The sequence below is a fragment of the Macrobrachium nipponense genome, chromosome 31 (assembly GCF_015104395.2).
Source record: "Macrobrachium nipponense isolate FS-2020 chromosome 31, ASM1510439v2, whole genome shotgun sequence".
Classification (NCBI taxonomy): domain Eukaryota; kingdom Metazoa; phylum Arthropoda; class Malacostraca; order Decapoda; family Palaemonidae; genus Macrobrachium; species Macrobrachium nipponense.
In genome coordinates this window covers 16118578-16140528 of record NC_061093.1, presented here as the reverse complement: position 1 = coordinate 16140528, position 21951 = coordinate 16118578, and the positions used below count along the sequence as shown (strand labels likewise).

Sequence of the window (21951 nt, the reverse complement as noted above, 5' to 3'; positions counted from 1 at the left end):
TCGGCAATCCTATTTTATGGTGCTTGTTCAGCGCCATAAAATTGCAATTTATGAGTTCCAGTTATTGGCACCATAAGGTGTCTTATGGTACGCCATAAGGCCTTTTGGCGCCATAACATACCAATGGTGCTTATGGCGGTGATAACTGGTTACTGGCGCCATTATGGTGCAATAAATTGCCAAGTTTCGGTTAATGGCGGTTTTCGGTTTTTGGCACCCCTTTTGGGAACGGGATCCCCACCAATAAACGAGGATTGCCTGTACAGATCTTTTGCCAAGTCATTCTAACCAGGTATATTATGAGAGTTACCTTGACAAAATCTAAAGGTAGGCATGCTGGAAGCCAGCATAACAGAATTTATGTTTTTGTTTTATCTGTCAGATGAAGCAGTGAAATGTTAAAACAGGCAGTTATAAGCATTTTAGTTTAAATGGTACTGGTATTTGGCAGTTATAAGCCTTTTTTGAGTGACTTTTGCATTTCCACCTGCAGGTTCTGGAACCTATTCTCATGTAAAAGTTTGGGGCACTGTACTCCACAATGTAGTCCGTTTTTTCTTATAAGGATCCTCTGTCAGGACTCAATACAGGCCTTATACCTTGTTGTGGTTCCAGCGTTTGGTGACAGTACTTGCCAGTAAGGATCACACAACAGGCAGGAATGTTGAAAAGCTTTTTTCTCTTCATTAACAAGCTTTTAGTTCACTTGGTTGAACATTGTTTCTCTGGCCGCACTAACCCACCATCCTCATTCAGTGTGGTAGTCGGTAACTTTAACATTAGGTAAGACTCATTCCAAGTAATGATAGTTTTCATGATAAATTGTTTGCATACTTATCTACTGTTACTGTAAAAGTGGAAACCCACCCAGCCTCCCCACATCTTAATGGGTGGTCATGAAGAATCCAACACAAATTTAAACATTCCAGTTCCACCTGGTGTGAAACAGGTGATTACAGAGACAGTCCTAACAGGTTAGCCAATTGTTATTATTGTTTTTACTTTGTATGCCGATCACAAATCTGTTGAGCATAGGCAAGTTGTGGGACAAGGAATGATATCAGGAAAAAAGTTGGTAAGTCTACCCAAGTAAGTTCTCTAGAAAAAAAAAGAAGTCTTGTGGCACCATTAGTGCAAAGAGAAAAGGGATCTCAGAAGTAAAGTGAGTAGTACTTTTAAGAGTTTAATTAGGGGTGATTGGAAAAAAAGGTAGATCTTGAGAAATAAAAAAAAATTGTTAGTGACAGTTGAGTATTTAAGGGTTATGTATCAAGGGTTGAAGAATGGTAGGGCACCTGAAGTTATGGGAATACAAGTGTGATGGTGCTGCATGTGTTGATACTTTATGTTTGTTGATCAAGTTGTGTAAGAGGTAGTAAAGATGAGGGAAAGTCTAGAAGAATGAGAGGAACAGTTGTTCAGTGAATAGTATGGAGAGTCAACAGGCGATTGTAAGAGTTAAATAAAGCATTATTTAAATGAAGAGAGGTGCATGGTTCTGTTGAGACAGAGAAATAACACAGATAGCTAGATTGATTAGAACAAGAATGAAGTTTTAGGGCAGGGTTCATTCTTTTTGCTATTAGCAGATGTGTTTCTTTATTTGCAGATCAGTTGTAAAATGGAGTGCTAGAACCAGTGATAATCTTCATTTTGATAATTTTGAAAATTATTTTTCTGCAGGCGAAGACGTTCCAGAAGTGGGAGTCGAAGTCCTAATAGAAGAAGAAGTGATAGAGGGCACAAAAGATCTCCAGGTCATTCCCGTCGCTCTCAACGTGCTGCTTCTCCCCCTCGAGCAGCAGTTGACCGTTTAGCTCATGAAAATAAAATGAGTTCCACTCCTGTTTGTTTGCAGAACTTGTAAAAAAGTAGTAAAAGAACAGAGAGCGTATGAAAGCTCATTTAATGACTAAAGAGGGTGATAAGCCAGAAAAGGGTAAAGAAAATGGTGAAGTAGTGGCTGGTGCACTCGCCTAGTCTAATGCATGTAGCACTTCAAATAAACCACCTGCAGCTGCTGCTGCAATTCCTAATGGCGCAGGCGGCTACAGTAGTAGCAACAAAATGTGAACCAGCTGCTATTCCTGTTGTTCATATTGACCAGGAGGAAACCTCAAATCACTCTTCACATTCTGAGCTTCAGACCACAAGTAATTCACAAACTCCTGATATGGGTAAAATTGACTTTAAAAAAGTTACCATGCCTACTAGTCTCACAAGGTTACCTCTGCCTCCAGGCTTCAATTTAGAGGACATAGATTCGCCAACTTCTCCAAGTACTCCTCCAGAGGTCAATAAGCCAAGTAGAATCAGTATTACCAAGGACCTGCCAATGCCTCCAGGTAATTTGTTTTACGTTTTTTAAATACAGTAAATATTTGGTAATTGGTTTGAATAACACTGGTAATTATTGCAGTGCTAAATACCATCTGTAATAGTTATATTGTATCAGAACTTTGCCTGCTACTGAAAAGTTGATTAATTGCTTCCAGTTTCCTTAGTAGTAGAGGGTGCTGAAGAGCTTTCACCAGATGATGATGCTATGAGCACTCCACCTTCAGCACGAACAAAATCATCCAAGACTCCAGCTAGTTTACCAAGACCAAAAATTTTGAATGCAAAGCATGTGGATAGAACATCTTTGGAGGATTGGAGCGCACGTTGTGTAGATGTGTTCGATATTATTGCCCAGATTGGTGAGGGAACTTATGGGCAGGTATATAAAGCAAGAGCAAAAGATAAAAATAGTAAGTACAAATTTGAATTTCCTTTTAGGTCATAGGTTGTAAAGCAATACTTTTTTCTTTCACAGTGACAGACCTTAATATTTTACATATGCTTTATGGACTGCAGCTTGATAAAAGACAGTATTATTCAAAGGGTAACATTCTCCACTGGGGCTTATTGCCTTGAGTACACCTTATTTGGTGTTTATGTGGGCATCACAGATGAGTTTAACTCCATGCCCACTTCCTTTTTTCAATCTTGCAGTGCAACACCTCTTAGTTGTTACCTCCTTGTGCAACATGTGGTTTTCTCCCAGTTCCACCATAGATGCATGTCCCTTCACCTCCCTTATTTTTTTTTGGATCATTTTTCTTGCTTTCCACAACTCTTAAATTCCTCTTGTTCTCTGTCTTGGAACTGAATGGCTGCAAGTTCCCTGTGGTAGGTTTGACAGCTTAAATTTTGTAAAATCAAAGGGTAACAGGTGATTTGGTGGCAGGTGACCAGTTGTGGGAAGCATCTGGCAACACTGGCAAATATGGTTAAGCCCCTGGTTAGCTGTGCACATTTTCAGGTACTCTAAGTTTTCATTGCACTTTTATATCAGGATTCATTAGTAGTTTATTTATAGGTTGTGGAATTTTTTTAGTCAATTACTGAGTTACATGAGTTGGAACCTTGTTAAATTGTAACTTTAAGGGGTCAAGGGCTAAAGTGTTGCAGATGATTCCCATAAGATAACATATAAAATAGCCTCAGTCACAGAGTCTAGATCAGACTGTCAAGCTCAAGGACTTTAAAAAAAAAAAAATTTTGTACTCACAAGGCATTGTATTGCATGGAAAGGTTTCAGTGATCTGTCCTCAGCTATTTGCTCTTAAATGGGACACTTGGAGATTTATTGAATGATGGGATGTTCCAATATCCTGAGATAACTACTTCAGGAGCTAAAGACCTGACCAAGGAAGCTGCAGCCTATGCCATGCCTTCATGATTTGTAAGTTTTGAGAATTTTTTTGGAGATACACCTGGTATGGTTTCCTTGAAGAGTTTCATGCCATTGATAATCTTTTGATATAGCTTCACACTGCAACAGGTCACTAAAAGTTTACTTGCTTAGGAAAAATAATTTGAGAAGTTACTTACCAGTGGGCAATCGACAACTCAGTGGAGCTCTGCCAGATGCATTCCAGGCAAGAGGAATGTGGTTGCTGACAGGCTGAGTTGTTAGATATCAGTTTATGTAGCTTCTCACGGGCATGGAGCCACCTTCTTTAGAACTTGTTTTTCTAAGAAGGTGGGTTAACTCCCAGCCAGTTTAGGATACTTCTATCTCTCACCAAGGTTTTAGATTATCCTAGTTTAAGACAGAAGGTTTGTTCTGCATATGAACAAAATGACAAATTTTTTTTAAACCCATTTGTATGTTTCATAGCTAACAAACCTGAGGTCTTAATGTTTTACTGCCCACCTCCAGCCGCCCCTTTCTCTCTCTTATTATATTTCTTGGGTTGGGGAAAAGACTGAAGCGTCACGAGGTCCGGTGTGTGGTCTCTGACCAGCTATCACCTCGTACGGGGAGGAGTTGCCAGATCTCACAGATTCCTTGCTTTACAGTCTTTGTGTTAACCGGTTACCAGCTGGCGCTTGGAAAGTTATCCTATTGTTAAGACCTCAGGTTTGTTAGCTATGAATAATGCAATTTGATTTTTAAAAATTTGTTTTTATTGGCAACTATTTGCATGTGTCAATTTACATTTGTAAACTTTGATGCAATTAACTCGCAGGTGGTTGGGTTTGTTCTCGTTATCCTCTGCTTTGGGAAGAGATCAGGATCCTGATCTCTTCCTCATAATACTCTACCTTCTTTTATCATTATGGCATCTTGTATGATAGAAAATCTTTGGGCTATATATTCAACATGTAGCTTATTAGGTGAGTAATATCCCTCAACTGAGTGTTCCAAAAGTTTGATTACTCAACATGGTTTCTCTGGTATTCAGGAAAAAGAGTGATTAATCTGGAGCTATTAGTAGGTGCCATGCTAATTACAACTCCATGTCTGGCTCTTAGACCCAAGGAATGTTTTGTTTTCACAGTTTCTGGAGCTCAGAGAAGTCACTTGTTACCAAGAATTACCTAAAAAATGATTTGGGGCAATTATAAGTGCTATGTAGTGAGTTTTGTTACAAGTAAGTATTTTTTGTAGTAATGTGCAGAATATGTTGTTGTTACACATACCAGTTACACTAATTGTAATTCATAGCACCCTCCTCCCAGCCCCTTTTTTCACGCTACAACATATCCACACAAGTTGATTATCGGACTGTTGCTCCACCAATGAGCTGGAAGGCCCATGCACCTATCTACCTGTCTGTTACCGCTATGTTTATGTGTTAGTGAAATTTTTTGAAATGTGAATGTTGCATTTAAGTGGTGACTTGCAATATAAAAATTTCATTTCTATCCACATCAAAGGAAAACCAAATGTAAAACTTGTAAGTTAATATTTTTAATGTTTTTTTAGACATTTTGATTTTTGTGTATAGCCATGACTTTTGCCACATGTAAGTATTATCAGTGGAATTTATAATAACCCTGTAACAAGTTGATATATTTGAATATGTAGTGGCCCAGCTTTACCCGTGCTGTTTAACATTTAAATATATGGAGAGTTGATCTTTCCTTTCAAGGTCAGTCAGCTTAACTTGCCTTATTTAATGTATCACTTAGTTTTATAAAATTTCTTAGATAAGTAGAAGAGTAAATAAACTCTTAAGATTAAATAACTATTACAATAAATGTCATTATTGGCAGTTGTCAGTCACAGTATTTTGTTTTTCTGTGTATGTTTATTAGGTAATATCAATACATTCATACAAAAGGCAAGTAATTAGAAATAAATAAACTTAATCAATGCTCAATTGGTCAGAACATACGCTTGTATTTTTTTTAATTTTTGCTGACAATCTGGGCACTCTTAAATATTTGCTGGGCAAGCTCTTAGCTGACTGCTGGGGCTACCAAAATTGTTTACTATAGGTAACTGTTAAAGGTATCATTGATTTGCTGAAGAGACTGTGAAATCATGTTGTTCCATAGTATTTCTTGAATACAGATTATGGATGTCTGGTTTGTGTTCATTATTTTGTGGTTCAAGTTTGCTGTGATGTGTTTTACTTTATTTTGATATTGTTCTAGTTGATATGGAATGCCTATTAGATTGATGAGATTGTAGATTGAAATAAATTTATGCAATGTGAAATTTGCAGATGATGAGATGGTGGCATTTGAAAAAAGGAAAATGCGCCTAGAGAATGAGAAGGAAGGCTTCCCAATAACTGCAGTTAGAGAAATTAAAATTCTTAAGCAACTGAACCATAAAAATATCGTTAACCTCAAGGAAATTGTGACTGACAAACAGGATGCTGTGGATTTCAGACATGTAGGTATAGAGTTGTAGTATTGTTCATGTATAAATACGACTTGTTCCAAAGTATTGTATGTGAATGCATATGTGACATACAAGATAATGTAATTTATCCTAAAATGTGCACACTTTTTAGGACAAGGGATCGTTTTACTTGGTGTTTGAATATATGGACCATGATCTCATGGGCTGTTGGAGTCTGGCATGGTGGAGTTCTCAGGGCAGCACAATGCTTCCATTATGAAACAACTCCTTAACGGCCTTAGTTATTGTCATAAGAAGAATTTTCTACACCGTGATATCAAATGCAGCAATATCTTAATGAACAACAAGTAAGTGCATTTACTGATGTCGTTGAGGAGAAATACATATTTTGGGGGGTTTGGCATATCAGATTCAAATATTTTTTTTTTTTTTTTTTTTATTCTTATCTTTAATTTGACAACATTCAGTCTTTGAATGGGCCTATTTGATTAGGACAAGAATTTTTTGTTCTGCCTTTAAAGATTTTTTCAACCTTTGTTTTCTGTGGTTATTGATTGATTGATTGAACATTTGTTCATATACGAAACAAACCTTTGGTCCTAACATTAGGATTCTTCTAGCACCAGCTGTAAATTTGGTTTAGAAAAAAAAAAAAAAAAAAAAAAAAAAAACCAAAAAAAAAAAAAAAAAAAAAAACCTGTGTATTCAAGGAAGTATTGTCATCTGTGCATGATTACAGCGTATGTGGGAGCTCCCAAAATGCTTTGGGCTTCCCGTGATCGCATGAGTTACTTCCTTAACGCCTTTAAGAGAGGACGTGATTATTGTCTATCAAGCCCATTTAGTTTGCCTGTTTTTTCTTTTTCAGTATTTTCTGGGTTTTTGGGTTTTTTAGTTTTGTATAAGTTGTGAGATATGGAGTTTTTTGTTCAAACGAAGCTTTATTTGGGATCTTGCAAGAAACAAAGGAAATGGCCTGGCGTGAGTGGGTTTCCTTGTTCGAGGTTTCTAACTTTGTGTCTACGGATCCTCAACCAACATGCAGTAAGTGCAGAGAAAATGTTCAATTTGTCATTGTTGGTTGGTGGAACAATGGAGAAAGTTTTATGAAAAGGATCAATACAGGAGAAAGGAGATGCTGCCATCTTTGGATGGACAAGCGTCTTCAGCTTCTTTTGTTCCGACTATGCATGATGCTGTTCCATATGTTTTGTCACCTGTATTTGATGCTTCCCATACCCCTTCAGGTTCTTCCAATGATTCATCGTTGGATGCATCAGGAGGGGGCTTTGGGGGGGTTTTGTAGCTAATTATGCTCATTTCTTCCCCGCTGGGAGAGGGGAGCATCAATATCTTTGTCGTATGTTTCAGCCCCTGATATGCACAGGATGGTGGCGATGTGGATGTCGTTAGGCCTATCCGGGGTACCAGCTTTGGATGGGTGGTTGTCTCGCTATGTCATGTCACACTTCCCTCCAGGTCATCTGTCTATGGATGTTCTTCCTCCCCCTGGTCTGCAGTTTATGGGGGCTAACACAATGACACCTGTAGCAGCACATTTGATTCCAACGTCACAGAATTTGGGAAATAACTTTACGGCCCCTGCAGGGATATACCATCAGTATCTATGCAGCGTCTTCCATCAAGCATGGTGACGCCACAGCCTACTTCCACTCACATCGTTGGTGTTGGCGAATGTAACTATGGTTTCAGACTGTGGCATGCTTATATGGAGAAATTGCAAGCTTTGGAAGAGAAGATAAATAAGACAGGCAAAAAGAAAAGATAAATATGTTCTTCTTGTTCTTTTTCCTCATTTAGTTGGGTGTCATCACAAGATTTGGTGACGTCAAGTGTTGTTGCACCAGTCAGCATTAGAGGGTGAGGACTCTGTGGCCTGATCCTCATGCTCGCCCGGAGAGGATTAAATTTCTTCTTCATCTTCAAACTATGGCTGTCTCATCCTATGAAAAACAAAGCACAACAGATAGTTGCTAGTGCTGGAAAGCAAAATGGCAGCCGTCATTTGGATACATCATCACGGCTGAAGGGATCAATAGACACTGGGGTGGAAGCAGCTGGGAGTATGGTGCCAATCGTGATGAGAAAAGATGTTTTGGGGATGCACCACAGGTGTTTAGAGAATTAACAGGGAGTATGCATCGATCTTCGAAGGCTGGGGAGTAGGTTCCAGTCTTTCCTGTAAGACCTTTCAAGATGAGAAGGAAAGTTGATAATGCTCCAATTAAAAGGTTGAGTAATGCAGCATTAGTAACCCTGCTGAACACACTGGTTAAGAGGTGGTTTGGCCTGGGACCAGAAGATCAAGGTCACGATCCCCAATGACCGTTGTTGATGGCAGTAGAAACAGTAATGACGTATATTTTACTTCCAGGGAGCCGTCATTCTGGAGGAATGGACAGTGTTCTGCTCTAGCGCAAGGAGCAGTGAAAGGTTTAGATGTTCGTGTTCACCTGGTGGCCATTCAAGAACTAGCCAGCAACAGCGGTCAGAGGACATTGGTGCCATGGTCGTAGGATTGGTTGACCATCAATCCTATGACGTTTGTTGCTGATAGGATTGATTTGCCTTTGTCAGCGGCTGAACAGAATGGTTTGGAAGTAGGAGGAGGAGAGAATCAGGAGTTTCTGGCTTCTTATGCGGAGGTGATTGACTTGATTTGTCAGTTCAGTAATCTTTCAAGGAGGTCTGAAACTCCTTCCAGTAGCTCCGACTGGAATTAAAGCTCTATCGGAACTAAAAAATGATACAAAAGTGTTGTATGAACTACTATACTCAAGTCACGCAGAGTCTGTGTTAGCATGTTAATGCTGGCTTTCTGGGAGGGATAATTCTTTGCAATCAAATGGATCATTCAAGTTTCCTTGCCCCTCCGTTGCTGAGACATAGGAAATATTTTGCGACACCTGTTCTTTAATAGGAAGACAGATCAATCTAGATGTTGTGAGGTTAAGACCTGGCTTAACCTTGTTAGATCAGGCGAAGATGGAATGCCTTTCACTTTTCAAGAAGCTGCTACATTGGAATCAATGGCTTTATCTTTCAAAAGGCTTTGTGGTAAGACCTTTGGTCAACTGCGGTGGCAAAGATTTCAGAGTTAACCAGATTAGTTGATGAAGCAAAACTTTATCAGCTTGCCTCAATCTAGATCCAAAGCATTTTCATATTTGACAAACTTGAATGCCAACGTATAGGCTAATGTTCTGTTGAGGAGAGATGCAGCATTGTCTAAATTAACCTGCACTGTAGATTTGGACTATCAGTTAGCTGTTTGGAATGGGGATGTCTTAGAGTTGCAATTGTTACCATAGGACATACTAGAAGGTGTAGTTGATAGAAGGATGAATATCAGTGATATATAGTTCTACAGGTAGTTAGTAAAATCGTCTGGAAACTGTCCTAATTAAATAAGACAATTACAACAAACACCACAGAATAGAGTAGTGAGGGCTAATCCCTAAGCTGACAAGACCTTCTCCAAGGAAAATTGCCTCTGGCCCTTTCACAATTGAGCCAATAGAGGAAGGGCCATTAGGGGCGAGAGCGAGTGCAAGATGATAGACTGTACGTCTCTCCCCATCAGTCACACCAGTGGGGCTATGCCTGGGAAGTCATTGGGAGGTGTGGCAGAGATTAGGAGCGGAGCAGTGGGCAGTTGATGTGCTCAGATTGGGTTATCTTGATCCCATTCGACTTTACTCCACCCCTGGCGGAACAACCATTACCACACCTTTCTTACATTCTTGGGTCTCAGAAATTCTTATTCAGCAAGAAGTGAGGAAGATGATTGAGAAGGGAGCTGTAGAGCAAGTACTAACCCCATCAAGTGGATTTTACAGCCGCATTTTCCTTGTCCCTGAGGCCATAGAGATTGGAGGGACAGTTTATTAGATATGTCATTGCTGAATCTTTTCATAGGAGGATGTGATTCAAAACGGGACGACACCCCAAGGACAGTTCTAGCAGCAGTCAGGGACAAGGGTTTTATGCCGACAATAGACTTGAAGGAAGCATACTCCCAGATTCCAGTCAATCATTCTTCCAGGAAGTTTCTCCGTTTCAGTCTGGCAGAAAGGGTTTTTCAATTCAGTTCTGTTTCGGATTGACAACGTCTCCTGAAGTATTTATAAGAGTATTCACTCTTGTCGACATAGGATCATGCTCAGGGAATCAGATTATTAAGGTACCTGGATGATTGGTTGGTGCTAGTCCCAAGAAAAATTACTTCAGGACAGAGGTCTCCTTCTCCAGTTTTGTCATAGCTGAGGCATTGTGATAAATCGGGAGAAGCCGAGTTTGGATCTCAGCAGAAGCTGGTGTACTTAGGGATGGTTTTGGACACAGTAAAGGCCAAAATTTTCTCTTCAGATCACAGGGTAGAGAAATGCAAAATAGTGAATTCCGTCCTGGAAAAGGAAACATAACCAGCAAAGCAGTGGCAAGAAGTTCTAGGGATCCCAAGTTTCTTGGAGAAGTTAGTTCCACATGGGAAACTACACCTTTGGTCTTTACAATGGAAGATGAAAGAGTTTTGGTTGCCAAGTGTAGATCATCCATACAAGCAGATTCCAGTGTCGACAGAGTGAGGAAAGGATCTACTGGTGGTTGCAAGAACACAATCCTACAGATCTTCTGCTGTTCTCAGATGTGTCACTTGATGGTTGGGGCGCTCACATGGAGGATCTGATGACTTCGGAAAGATGAAGTCAGGAGGACAGAGAACTCTATTAATATGTGCTAGAACTAAAAGCCGCATTTTTAGCACTACAGGAGTTCCGGGAGAGGGTGATGGGACACTCAGTAGTATTGATGTCAGGCAACACTACAGCAGTAGCATATGTAAACAAACTAGGAGGTCTGGTATCTCGACAGTTACACCTCAGACAGTTCAGGAAGTCTCTTAATGCCGTTGGCCCCGCTGTTAAATAACCACTGGTTCCTTACAATGTAAAAACACCATATAAACAAACTCATGACAGTTCAACTTCATCAGTGGGCTGTAGAGAACTTATAGACATCAGGGCCAGATATATTCCAGGGAAAAGGAATGTAAAGCAGACAAGTTGAGCTGCTGGGACCAGATTCTGGGAACAGAGTGGTCCTTGCATCTGGAAGTTGCAGACAGAATGTTTATCTTGTGGGAAAGACCGGTCATGGACTTGCTCTCAACAAACAAGAAGTTGGAGATATACTGTTCAGTAGTCCCAGACACGGTAGAAGATGCTCTACAACATCTGTGGGATATTCTGCACATATATGTATTTCCTCCATTTTGTCTGATCCGTCTGATTCTGAATAAGGTGATGCAGTCTCAGAGTCTCATGATAACCTGGGTAGTCCCTTGTGGCCAAAGGAAGAATGGTTCTTGGACCTTTTAGCACTGCTGATAGATGTTCCGAGAGAACTACCTCCCTTGAACAACCTACTGTACCAACCACACGTGGACAGGTACCACCAATTAGTACAGTCCCTATCTATTCTTAGGTGGAGACTGTCAAGTATCCTGCGAGCGAGAGGTTTTTCTCAAAAAATAGCATCGCAAGTGGCAGGATATATCAGAAAGTCATCAATGTGTGTATCATAGAAAGTTATCTGTCTACTGTGATTGGTGTTGTAGGCAGTGTTTCTCTACTCGGAACTTCTCTTGTTGGCTCTAGCATTGACCAGAAGAGTAGGAGAGTTACATGGTTTGTCATATGAGGTGAAGTATTCCAGAGGTTTGAAGTCAGTAGTCTTCAAATTTATACCAGAATTTATGTGGCAGACGACACATTTGTCTCCTATTCTATACAATCTTTGGGAGACTGGTTAATGACCCTGAAGAAATTTTGTAAATGTCCTGTCAAAGTACTAGGAGCTTACTTAAAAAGAACTTGACATCTCGGGCTTAGATGCCAAAGGCTTTTTGTGAGTACAGGCTGGGTCAATAAAGAAGTGTCCAAGACTACAATATCATTTTGGTTAAGAGAAACAATCAGAAATGTATATGTATTTAACAGAATCTGAAAGGTCAAATAATTTTGTGAGAATTAGAGCTCATGACACAAGGGACCTGAGCTCTTTGGCATTCAAGAAAAATGTCTTGAGAGGATTTTGAAAGCTGGTGACAACTTTCGCATCCTTTTATTTAAAAGGTGTTGCCCATAGATCCTTGGAGACTTTTTCCCTTGGGTCCAATGGTGGTGGGTGTGTGTGTGTTTTTTTTTTTTTTTTTTTTTTTTTTTTCCCCAATATGTTTTCTATCTACTTTACCTACGGGCAGTAAGAGGAAGAATACCTTGTTAAGCTGGAACAGGTGATTGAGACAGCCATGCTGCTAAGGTAATCAATAGCATAAAATACTTTTCAGTAGCAACACAACCCTCTCTGTGGCAAGGAGAGAGTGGAATGATGATAAATTCACAATAGAATACGTGGCGTTATGAGAATAGATACCTCTCCATCTTCTGCAAATGCAATGAACTATGTTTTTTATGAAACACCCAGAGAGATGAACCGATAAACTTTCATATATCATAGTTTCTGAGGTTGTATTCGATTGTCTTGGAATAATTTTATTTGGAAATGAACTAAAGGTGGCAAACTCTCTTGTCAGGTAAGGATACTTACCTCCCACCAATGAGTAAGTCTATCCTAATGTTAAGACTGAAGGGTTGATTTGTATATGAACAAATATATTTTTAAATAAATTTGTATTTTTCATAATTAACAAACCTGAGGTCTTAATATATAAAGGCCCACCTCGAACCACCCCTCCAACAGTCAAAACTGGGTTGGAAGAGTAAGTAATGCATTCAAGGGATGTCCAAGGCATTGTGTGAGCTCCCACATAACCTGTGATCAAGCACAGATGCCAATAGACCCTTGATTACACAGGTTTTTTTGAAATTATTATTATTATTATTATTACTGGCAGTCCCTGTTTTTCGGCGAGGTTCTGATCTCGGTGGGGTGCTGGGAAGCAAAAACCACTATTGACTGAAATTCAGCAATTTATGTGTCGATAACTGGTTAATGGTGCCTCTATGAGGTATGTAATGGCACCATATATCTATTATTGGTGCCAACCGATACTCGCCGTATGTCTAGACAAGTGCCATAAAGCCGGATGGCCATTAACCGAAGCCACTAATAGATGAATGGGGACTGCCTATATTTTTACTAGTTTTACAGCTGGAGCTAGAAGAATGTCCTAATGTTAAGACTTCAGGTTTGTTAGTTATGAAAAATACAAATTGATTTTAAAAATTTGTCATTTTTTGTTGTAGGTGATGTTTTGTCTGTTAGTTCTTTGTTTTGAAGGTTTTTTTTTGTTGATTAATTTTTTAAATGGTTAATAGTCTTGTTTTGAACAATTTCTTGAGGGAGACTTTTGAGACAAATTAAAGAAATTTTATCTGGGTTCTTTTTAAGTACAAATATTGAGATTGGATGAAATTAAGGCTGATATTAACCAAGATGATTTTATTTCAGGGGTCAAATTAAACTGGGTGATTTTGGTTTGGCAAGGTTATTTAGCTCAAACAAGGAACGTCCATATACAAATTAAAGTTTATTACCTTGTTGGTAGCCGTCCTCCTGAACTATTATTAGGGGAAGAACGGTATGGACCAGCTATTGATGTCTGGTCTTGTGGCTGTATCCTTGGGGAGCTGTTCCAGAAAAGGCCACTTTTTCAGGTAAGTTCAGGTCATTGGTTAACTTTTCTTATGTACTTACTTGAGTTTATGTACTATACCATACAGTACACTTGAGAAAAAGAACTGTGATGGGGCTTAATATGTTCTCTGTAGAATTCTAGGAATTGATGAGGTTCATGTATCTTGGGTAAGAATGAACACTTTGATGTTAAATAGCAATTTCCTCCAGATTGGATGATTTGGTGAATCAAAATTATTTAGTGTATCATAACCCAATAGATTTTAAGATAATAGAATTGTAATGAGCCATTTTGTTTTATAACCCAACAGATTTGAGATCATTAGTTTTTACAGTGAACTATTGTTATATCTGGCCTTTTCCCATACCAGGCCAGCACAGAAGCAATGCAGTTAGATGTCATTTCTCGGGTTTGTGGAACTCCAACCACTGCAGACTGGCCTGACATTGTGAAATTGCCTGGCTGGGGTGCAATGAAACCTAAGAAAACCTATCGTAGAAGAATATTAGAAGATTTCAAAGACAAGATGCCTCAACCTGCTTTAGAACTCCTTGACCAGATGTTAAAGTTAGATCCATCGAAACGTATCACTGCAGAAAGTGCTCTTAACAGCACCTGGCTGAAAAATGTTGACCCTGAACTGTAAGTAATTGCCCTTGTTAGCAGTGTTGTCATTGAGATTAGTTTTCCTCCTTATTTTTCTTTCTCTTTTGTAGTTTAAGTATCCATTGCATTGTGTATGATTATACACATTGCTATTTTTTATGCATTAGTTGGACAGATTTGTAAAAAAAAAGATACAAATGCTGTTCTGTAGAGTTGACTCATACCTACAGATGAATATAATAAACTTGGATAGGCAGTTTCTACACCATGGGGGGTTGCTTGAAAATTTTACTCTTGATCGGTATCAGCTTACTAAATGAAACGTATGTATCTTATTAGATATGGTAATTTATATGTGCAGTCAGGAATGGTAGTATTAATGTTATTGACTTAAGTGATAGAAGAGGATGCAGGTTATTATATTCACTACATTTCTCTTAATTGGTTCATTGTAAATAAAACTTCGAAATTTTTCCGTAAAAAAGGTGTTTACTCGATGTTGTGCATCTATCCAAGTTATTCATATTTTCACATTCTTTTATCTGGGTAGTAGTAACAAGATTTGAATATCCTGCCTGCCAAGTAAAATTAATTTTCTTTATGGCATGATTTATATGGTGGATAGGTGTTTGAAAAGTTTTTGGTTGCCTGTTATATTCTATGGTTTAAGAGTAGAACTCTATATTCATGTAAGGACCATCAAGGTTTCCTAATATTAATGAAAAGTAATGAGGATTGGCTTAGAAAATTATTCCACAGTATATTTTGGTGTATTGTGTTCTCAAGTTCTTTCATAAGAATTTTATCAGACTGATCTTTCTGTTTCAGGGTGTTCAGTTTGTTTTCAGTTTTAAATATTTTTTTTTGTGAGAATGAGATTAGTAAATTTACTTTTGATCATCACAGCATGGAACCACCACCGTTACCCAAATACCAAGATTGTCACGAGTTGTGGAGCAAGAGAAGACGGCGTCAGCTAAAAGAACAGCAAGATGCTGCTATGGGTTTATTAGGTGCTGCACCTCAACTTCCACCGGGTAAGGCAGTTGGCCCATTGTCAGCCCAACTTGGCTATCTAGGCCCACATAAAGATCAGAGACCAGGATCAGGATATAGAGGAGGGATGGATGATGGGAGATGTATGGATAGCAACAATGGTGAAAGTTACCTCTCAAATAATCTACCTACTTCACGGAGTAACTCTCCGGGACCTCCTGCATTGCATTACCAAAGTCAGACTTCGCACACGCCACCTGGAGCAGGTGCTGGTGACAGCCTTACCCCACCTCAAGCATCTCATCGGTTTAATAATCCAATGGTCACACATGATGAATCACATCCTTTATACCGGGCAGTTTATCACCTAGCTCACCTCATCAACACCCGGCAAACTGTGGTGTTTGGTCAAATCACTGCTTTGATGAGTGAACAGGTATTTATATTTGGCCATTTTCTTTTTTTTTATTATTTTTTTTTAGTTTTAACCTAACCATTCAGCTAATTTTTTTAAAAATCATATTAGATGCATGTGGCTTCAACAAATAAGCAAATACCATTGACTTTTGATGTAAGATCTACCTGTCTTATTATTCATGTTTGAGTCTTGTAAGTTTCTGCAGCATCAATTTGCTGATTCAGTTGATAATGAATTGCTCCTATGAAAATTGAAGAGTTTAATGGGTTACTTTGATTTAATTTTGCTGCCTCAAATGTTAATACAGTGGGCATTTTGCTTTCAGTTAAAGAGACAGGTGGACATTTTGGGCAGGTATCAAGTTGTCTAGAATAATAATAAAACTATAAAGGAATTAATAAAAAAAAAAAAATAGGGGGAGGGAGAGATTGAAGACTAGCATATTAGGCTTTAAATAAAAATGAAATCTCATCCAGCCCAAGGTTTAGAAAATACGTAGGATTTAAATTACTTATTTGGTTGTGAAGTAAAGGACCACAAATGCCTTACATTGGCTTGGAAGAAGCATCCCATGCTACTAGCAAAATTAATCACTTGTGCTTTATGAAGTTAAACATTTTAACTTAAAAAACCATGGTTGCCCCATTTTACATATCTTTTTAAATGAAACTTGACAGGTTTACTGCTTAAAATACTTTGTGGTAATAGAAAAATTAAACCTAGTACTACTGTTTATTGAAAGTGGTTTGTTTACCCACTTTTGTCACATTTCTGGATTTGCATAGGGTTTGGGAAAAGAATTTTTTCTCTTATAAGAGGTAAAAGTTGAAGTAAAATGGAAGTAATTATGTTGCTTGTTGAATACCAAAATGAATCCTTGGAAAGTAAAATAAAGAAAAGCATGGCTTTTGAAGGCTGAAGGGATGTTGCAGGGAACCATTAATATTGTCCTGAATTTGTCACAGTGCACGCTGCATGTGATATCCACAATTTGACTATATTTACATGGGTCCTATATCTGCACTGGACTGTAACAGAATTCTCTCAACTCGGTTCATCTGCTATTACGTACACATATTAAGATGGTCATTGCTCTGCTCACTTTAGAAATCTTATTGCTCTATAGAGGTGTTAAAATGCATGTTACAACAAAATTTTAACCACAGGCTAATTTTTGAACTTGTTTATATCCAGCTTAGGCCATCTGTCTAAAGAATATCATATCACATAATATTGAACTTCATCAATTTTTGTTTTAAATTTATTAATGAACTACTAAAAGTACTTATTGGAGCATTTTAGTCCTTATGATACACCAACATTGTACCTCTAATGCAGTGTGATACAGGTGCACTGTGAAATTCTGCTATTCATGTCTTCCTTGTATTTCTCTCCATTGCTTAACTCATCTCCAGCTTCCCTTCTCATCTAAGTAGATCTGGATCTTCCAGCAGTTGATGCACACAACTCAACTGACGCTATCACATACTGTTACCAGTCATTTTTACTTATTGCATAATTTCTTAAAAGGCTGAATTGAAGGGCAGAACCTAAACTTAAATATTTTCAGATGGATCCTGGCATTCGTCGATTACTAGAGAGACTAAATGCTGCAGTACTTTTAGCAGCAACAGCAAGAGAAAGACGGTTACGCGGGGATTCATCATCCGTAGATGTGAAGGACGTCACCATAGAGCCTGGGGAACCAATTATAACACCATCAGGTATGGGGAGTGTTTTGCATGCTGTTATGAATTTTGTAAGTGGTAGGGATATTCTCATATTTTATGGTACTTGAGTATATTACTATACTCTGTTTTTTTTCATCTGTCCATCTGCCTGTGGTGTTTTTGTATGGCAACACTGCGTCCCGGGCTTTAGATAGTTACGCTATGTGTAAGTTTTAGGTAAATAAAAGGATATCTGGGTGTACATTGCAACTGAAAAGTGTTTTAATAATATACTGTATGCGAATTACACCGTTATTATTCGAAATAGGATATTATTATAATCGTTGAATGAAAGCTGAATGTGACTATCTAAAGCCCGGGACGCAGTGTTGCCATACAAAAACACCACAGGCGGGTGGACAGATGAAAAAAAACAGAGTATAGTTTTGCATTGTATAGTGTTCATGCAAAACTCAATTTTGCCAAGTTGTGTACTAGTCATTAACTCCTCTACATAGATACAATGAGTGGTTTTTGTATACTTATTTATTTGAATTTGTTATGAACTAGACAAGGTTTGAGATGAACATCTCAACAGGCAGAGCCCCAGAGGGAATTGGTGAAAAGTTTGTTCCTAAATATTGAGTTAGGGGTTAATACATTATGTTGTATTTGTAGATATTAGAATGAATTTGTGTACCTAATGCTAAGATGTAGTGGAGGTATGTACAGCTAATGTATTATTATTGTCGTATTACAGTGTGAAATGTTTTTAATACTGGTATTTACATACATAGTTACCTCAACAAGGCTGTCATTGTTAATAGCCTACTGTAAAGCCTGGATTCCTGTACCGATATGCCAAAATAATAAAGATTCACTTTTTGTTACTGTTAGATAAGTCGACCCCCTAATTTTGGCATGATTTTTGGGTGCTAAAGGGTCGACTTATACGCCGAAATATACGGTACTTATAGGCCTACCAGCTGAAAACTTTTGAATCGCGCCTTCGGGGATGCTGGGAGTTCACGGTTCAAGGTGTTGTTTTGTTTACAATCGTTACACAGGCGCGCAAGCGCTAATTTCTTTCTTATCGCACTAAAAAGTATCAGTGACACATCTCAGAAATTATTTTGTCACTTTGACATAATTTTTGCACCATTTTAAATTAGCCGTTACATGGAGTATTATATATGAAAATGTGCGCAATTTCATGTAGAATACAACAAAATAATACTCATGATTGTAGCTTTTATCAGTTTTGAAATATTTTCATATAAATAACAATAAGTGCCAAAATTTCAACCTTCGGTCAACTTTGACTACTGAAATGGTCGAAAAACGCAATTGTAAGCTATAACTCTTATATTTTAGTAATATTCAATCATTTACCTTCATTTTGCAACAAATTGGAAGTCTCTAGCACAATATTTCGATTTATGGTGAATTTATGAAAAAACTTTTTCCTTCCGAAAAAATCATACATGCGATTGTCGTAATGTTTGCACCATTTTAAATTAGCCGTTATATAAAGTTTTATATATGGAAATGTGCGCAATTTCATGCACAATACAACTAAAAACAACCCATGGTTGTAGCTTTTATCAGTTTTGAAATATTTTCATATAAATAACAATAAGGGCCAAAATTTCAACCTTCGGTCAACTTTGACTCTACCGAAATGGTCGAAAAACGCAATTGTAAGCTAAAACTCTTATATTCTAGTAATATTCAATCATTTACCTTCATTTTGCAACAAATTGGAAGTCTCTAGCACAATATTTTGATTTATGGTGAATTTATGAAAAAAACTCCTTACGTCTGCGCAGTAACTCTTCCGAAAAAATCATACGTGCAATTGTCATAATGTTTGCACCATTTTAAATTAGCCATTACATAAAGTTTTACATATAAAATGTGCGCAATTTCATTATATATAATTGAAGGTTGTAGCTTTTCTCATTTTTGAAGTATTTGCATATAAATCACGATAAATAGAAAAGAACCACGTTCGGTCAACTTTGACTCTACCGAAATGGTCGAAAAACGCAATTGTAAGCTAAAACTTACAGTCTAGTAATATTCTGTCATTTATCTTCATTTTGAAACATTCAAAGTCTCTAGCACAATATTTAGATTTATGGTGAATTAAAAAAAAAAAAAAAAAACTTCCTTCCCTCCGCGCGCGGATTCTCCGCCGCAAATCTCCGAAATGCGTATGTCGCATTCTCGTAATATTTGCTCCATTTCATACTAGGAGTTTCATACAGTTTTATATATGAAAATGTGCGCAATTTCATGTGAAATACAACAAAAAATAATTGAAGGTTGTATCTTTTCTCATTTTTGAAATATTTGCATATAAAAAAATGTATATATAAAAATTTCGACATTCGGTCAACTTTAACTCGTCCGAAATGGTCGAAAACTGCAATTGTAAGCTAATACTCTTACAGTATAGTAATATTCAATCATTTGTCTTCATTTTGAAACAAATTGGAAATCTAGAACAATATTTAGATTTATGGTGAATTTTTGACAAAAAAAAAAAATTTTTTTTTTACGTCCGCGCGTTACGAATTCATGCATCATTTTGCGATAATATTTTCTGTGTTGCTTTGAACGTATTACAATGTGTTATATACCAAAATGATCGCAATTTAGTGTACAATATAACAACAACAAAATTCGTTAGCTTTAACCGTTTTGCTCACAGCGCGATTTGAATATAATTATATATGAAATTTTTGTTTTCACGCTATCATATATCGCATTATTTATATATGATAATGATTTGTTTTTTTTTTTTCATTTCTGATAGTTGCATACTAAACTTCAGGCAATGACAAAAATAGCAGCCAAAATGAACTTTTAATCTTGAAAACTAAGCAAGCTGTGATTTAAAAAAAAAAAATTTTTTTTCCACTTTGGTGCTCACTCCGAGACCCCCTCGGCATACAGGAGATGATTTTTATTATACCCCTTCAACGTTTAAGGGTTAAGCCACTTAAAAAAAAAAAAAAAAGTTCCATACACCTTGGTATTGATACTAATAGATATTACTATTAACCCTTAAACGCCGAATGGACGTATTAAACGTCGAGTCAAAATCTCCCCCGATTTCCGAATGGACGTACCATACGTCTGCTCAAAAAAGTTTTTTTTTAAATTCGTGGAAAAATACTTATAGGCCTACCAGCCGAAAACTTTTGAATCACGCGCCTTGGGGGATGCTGGGAGTTCACGGATCAAGGCGTTGTTTTGTTTACAATCGTTACGCAGGCGCGCAAGCGCGAATTTCTTTCTTATCGCACTAAAAAGTATCAGTGACACGTCTCAAAAATTATTTCGTCACTTTGACATCATTTTTGCACCGTTTTAAATTATCCGTTACATGAAGTATTATATATGAAAATGTGCACAATTTCATGTAGAATACAACAAAAAAAATGCTCATGATTGTAACTTTTATCAGTTTTGAAATATTTCTATATAAATAACGATAAGTGCCAAAATTTCAACCTTCGGTCAACTTTGACTCTACCAAAATGGTCGAAAAACGCAATTTTAAGCTAAAACGCTTATATTGTAGTAATATTCAACTATTTACCTTATTTTTCAACAAATTGGAAGTCTCTAGCACAATATTTCGATTTATGGTGAATTTATGAAAAAACTTTTTCCTTACGTCCGCGCGGTAACTCTTCCGAAAAAAATCATACATGCGATTGTGGTAATGTTTGCACCATTTTAAAATTAGCCGTTACATGAGGTTTTATATATGGAAATGTGCGCAATTTCATGCACAATACAACTAAAAACAACCCATGGTTGTAGCTTTTATCAGTTTTGAAATATTTTCATATAAAAAATGATGTGACAAATTTTCAACTTTCGTTCAATTTTGACTCTACCGAAATGGTCAAAAAAACGCAATTGTAAGCTAAAACTCTTATATTTTAGTAATATTCAATCATTTACCTTCATTTTGTAACAAATTGGAAGTCTCTAGCACAATATTTCGATTTATGGTGAATTTATGAAAAAAAATTACATTTTCCTTACGTCCGCGCGGTAACTCTTCCGAAAAAATCATACGTGCGATTGTGGTAATGTTTGCACCAATTTAAATTAGCCGTTACATGAGGTTGTATATATGAAAATGTGCGCAATTCCATGTAGAATACAACGAAAAATAATTGAAGGTTGTAGCTTTTCTCATTTTCGAAATATTTGCATATAAATCACGATAAATAAAAAAAAACCACATTCGGTCAACTTTGACTCTACCAAAATGGTCGAAAAACGCAATTGTAAGCTAAAAATTTTATATTTTAGTAATATTCAATAATTTACCTTCATTTTGCAACAAATTGGAAGTCTCTAGCACAATATTTTGATTTATGGTGAATTTATGAAAAAAACTTTCTTTCCC

General features: G+C 37.3%; 1 pseudogene; it reads left to right on the top strand.

Moving 5' to 3' along the window:
* LOC135206647 (cyclin-dependent kinase 12-like) overlaps positions 1-21951 on the top strand; it is a 193077-nt pseudogene that overhangs the window by 53042 nt on the left and 118084 nt on the right.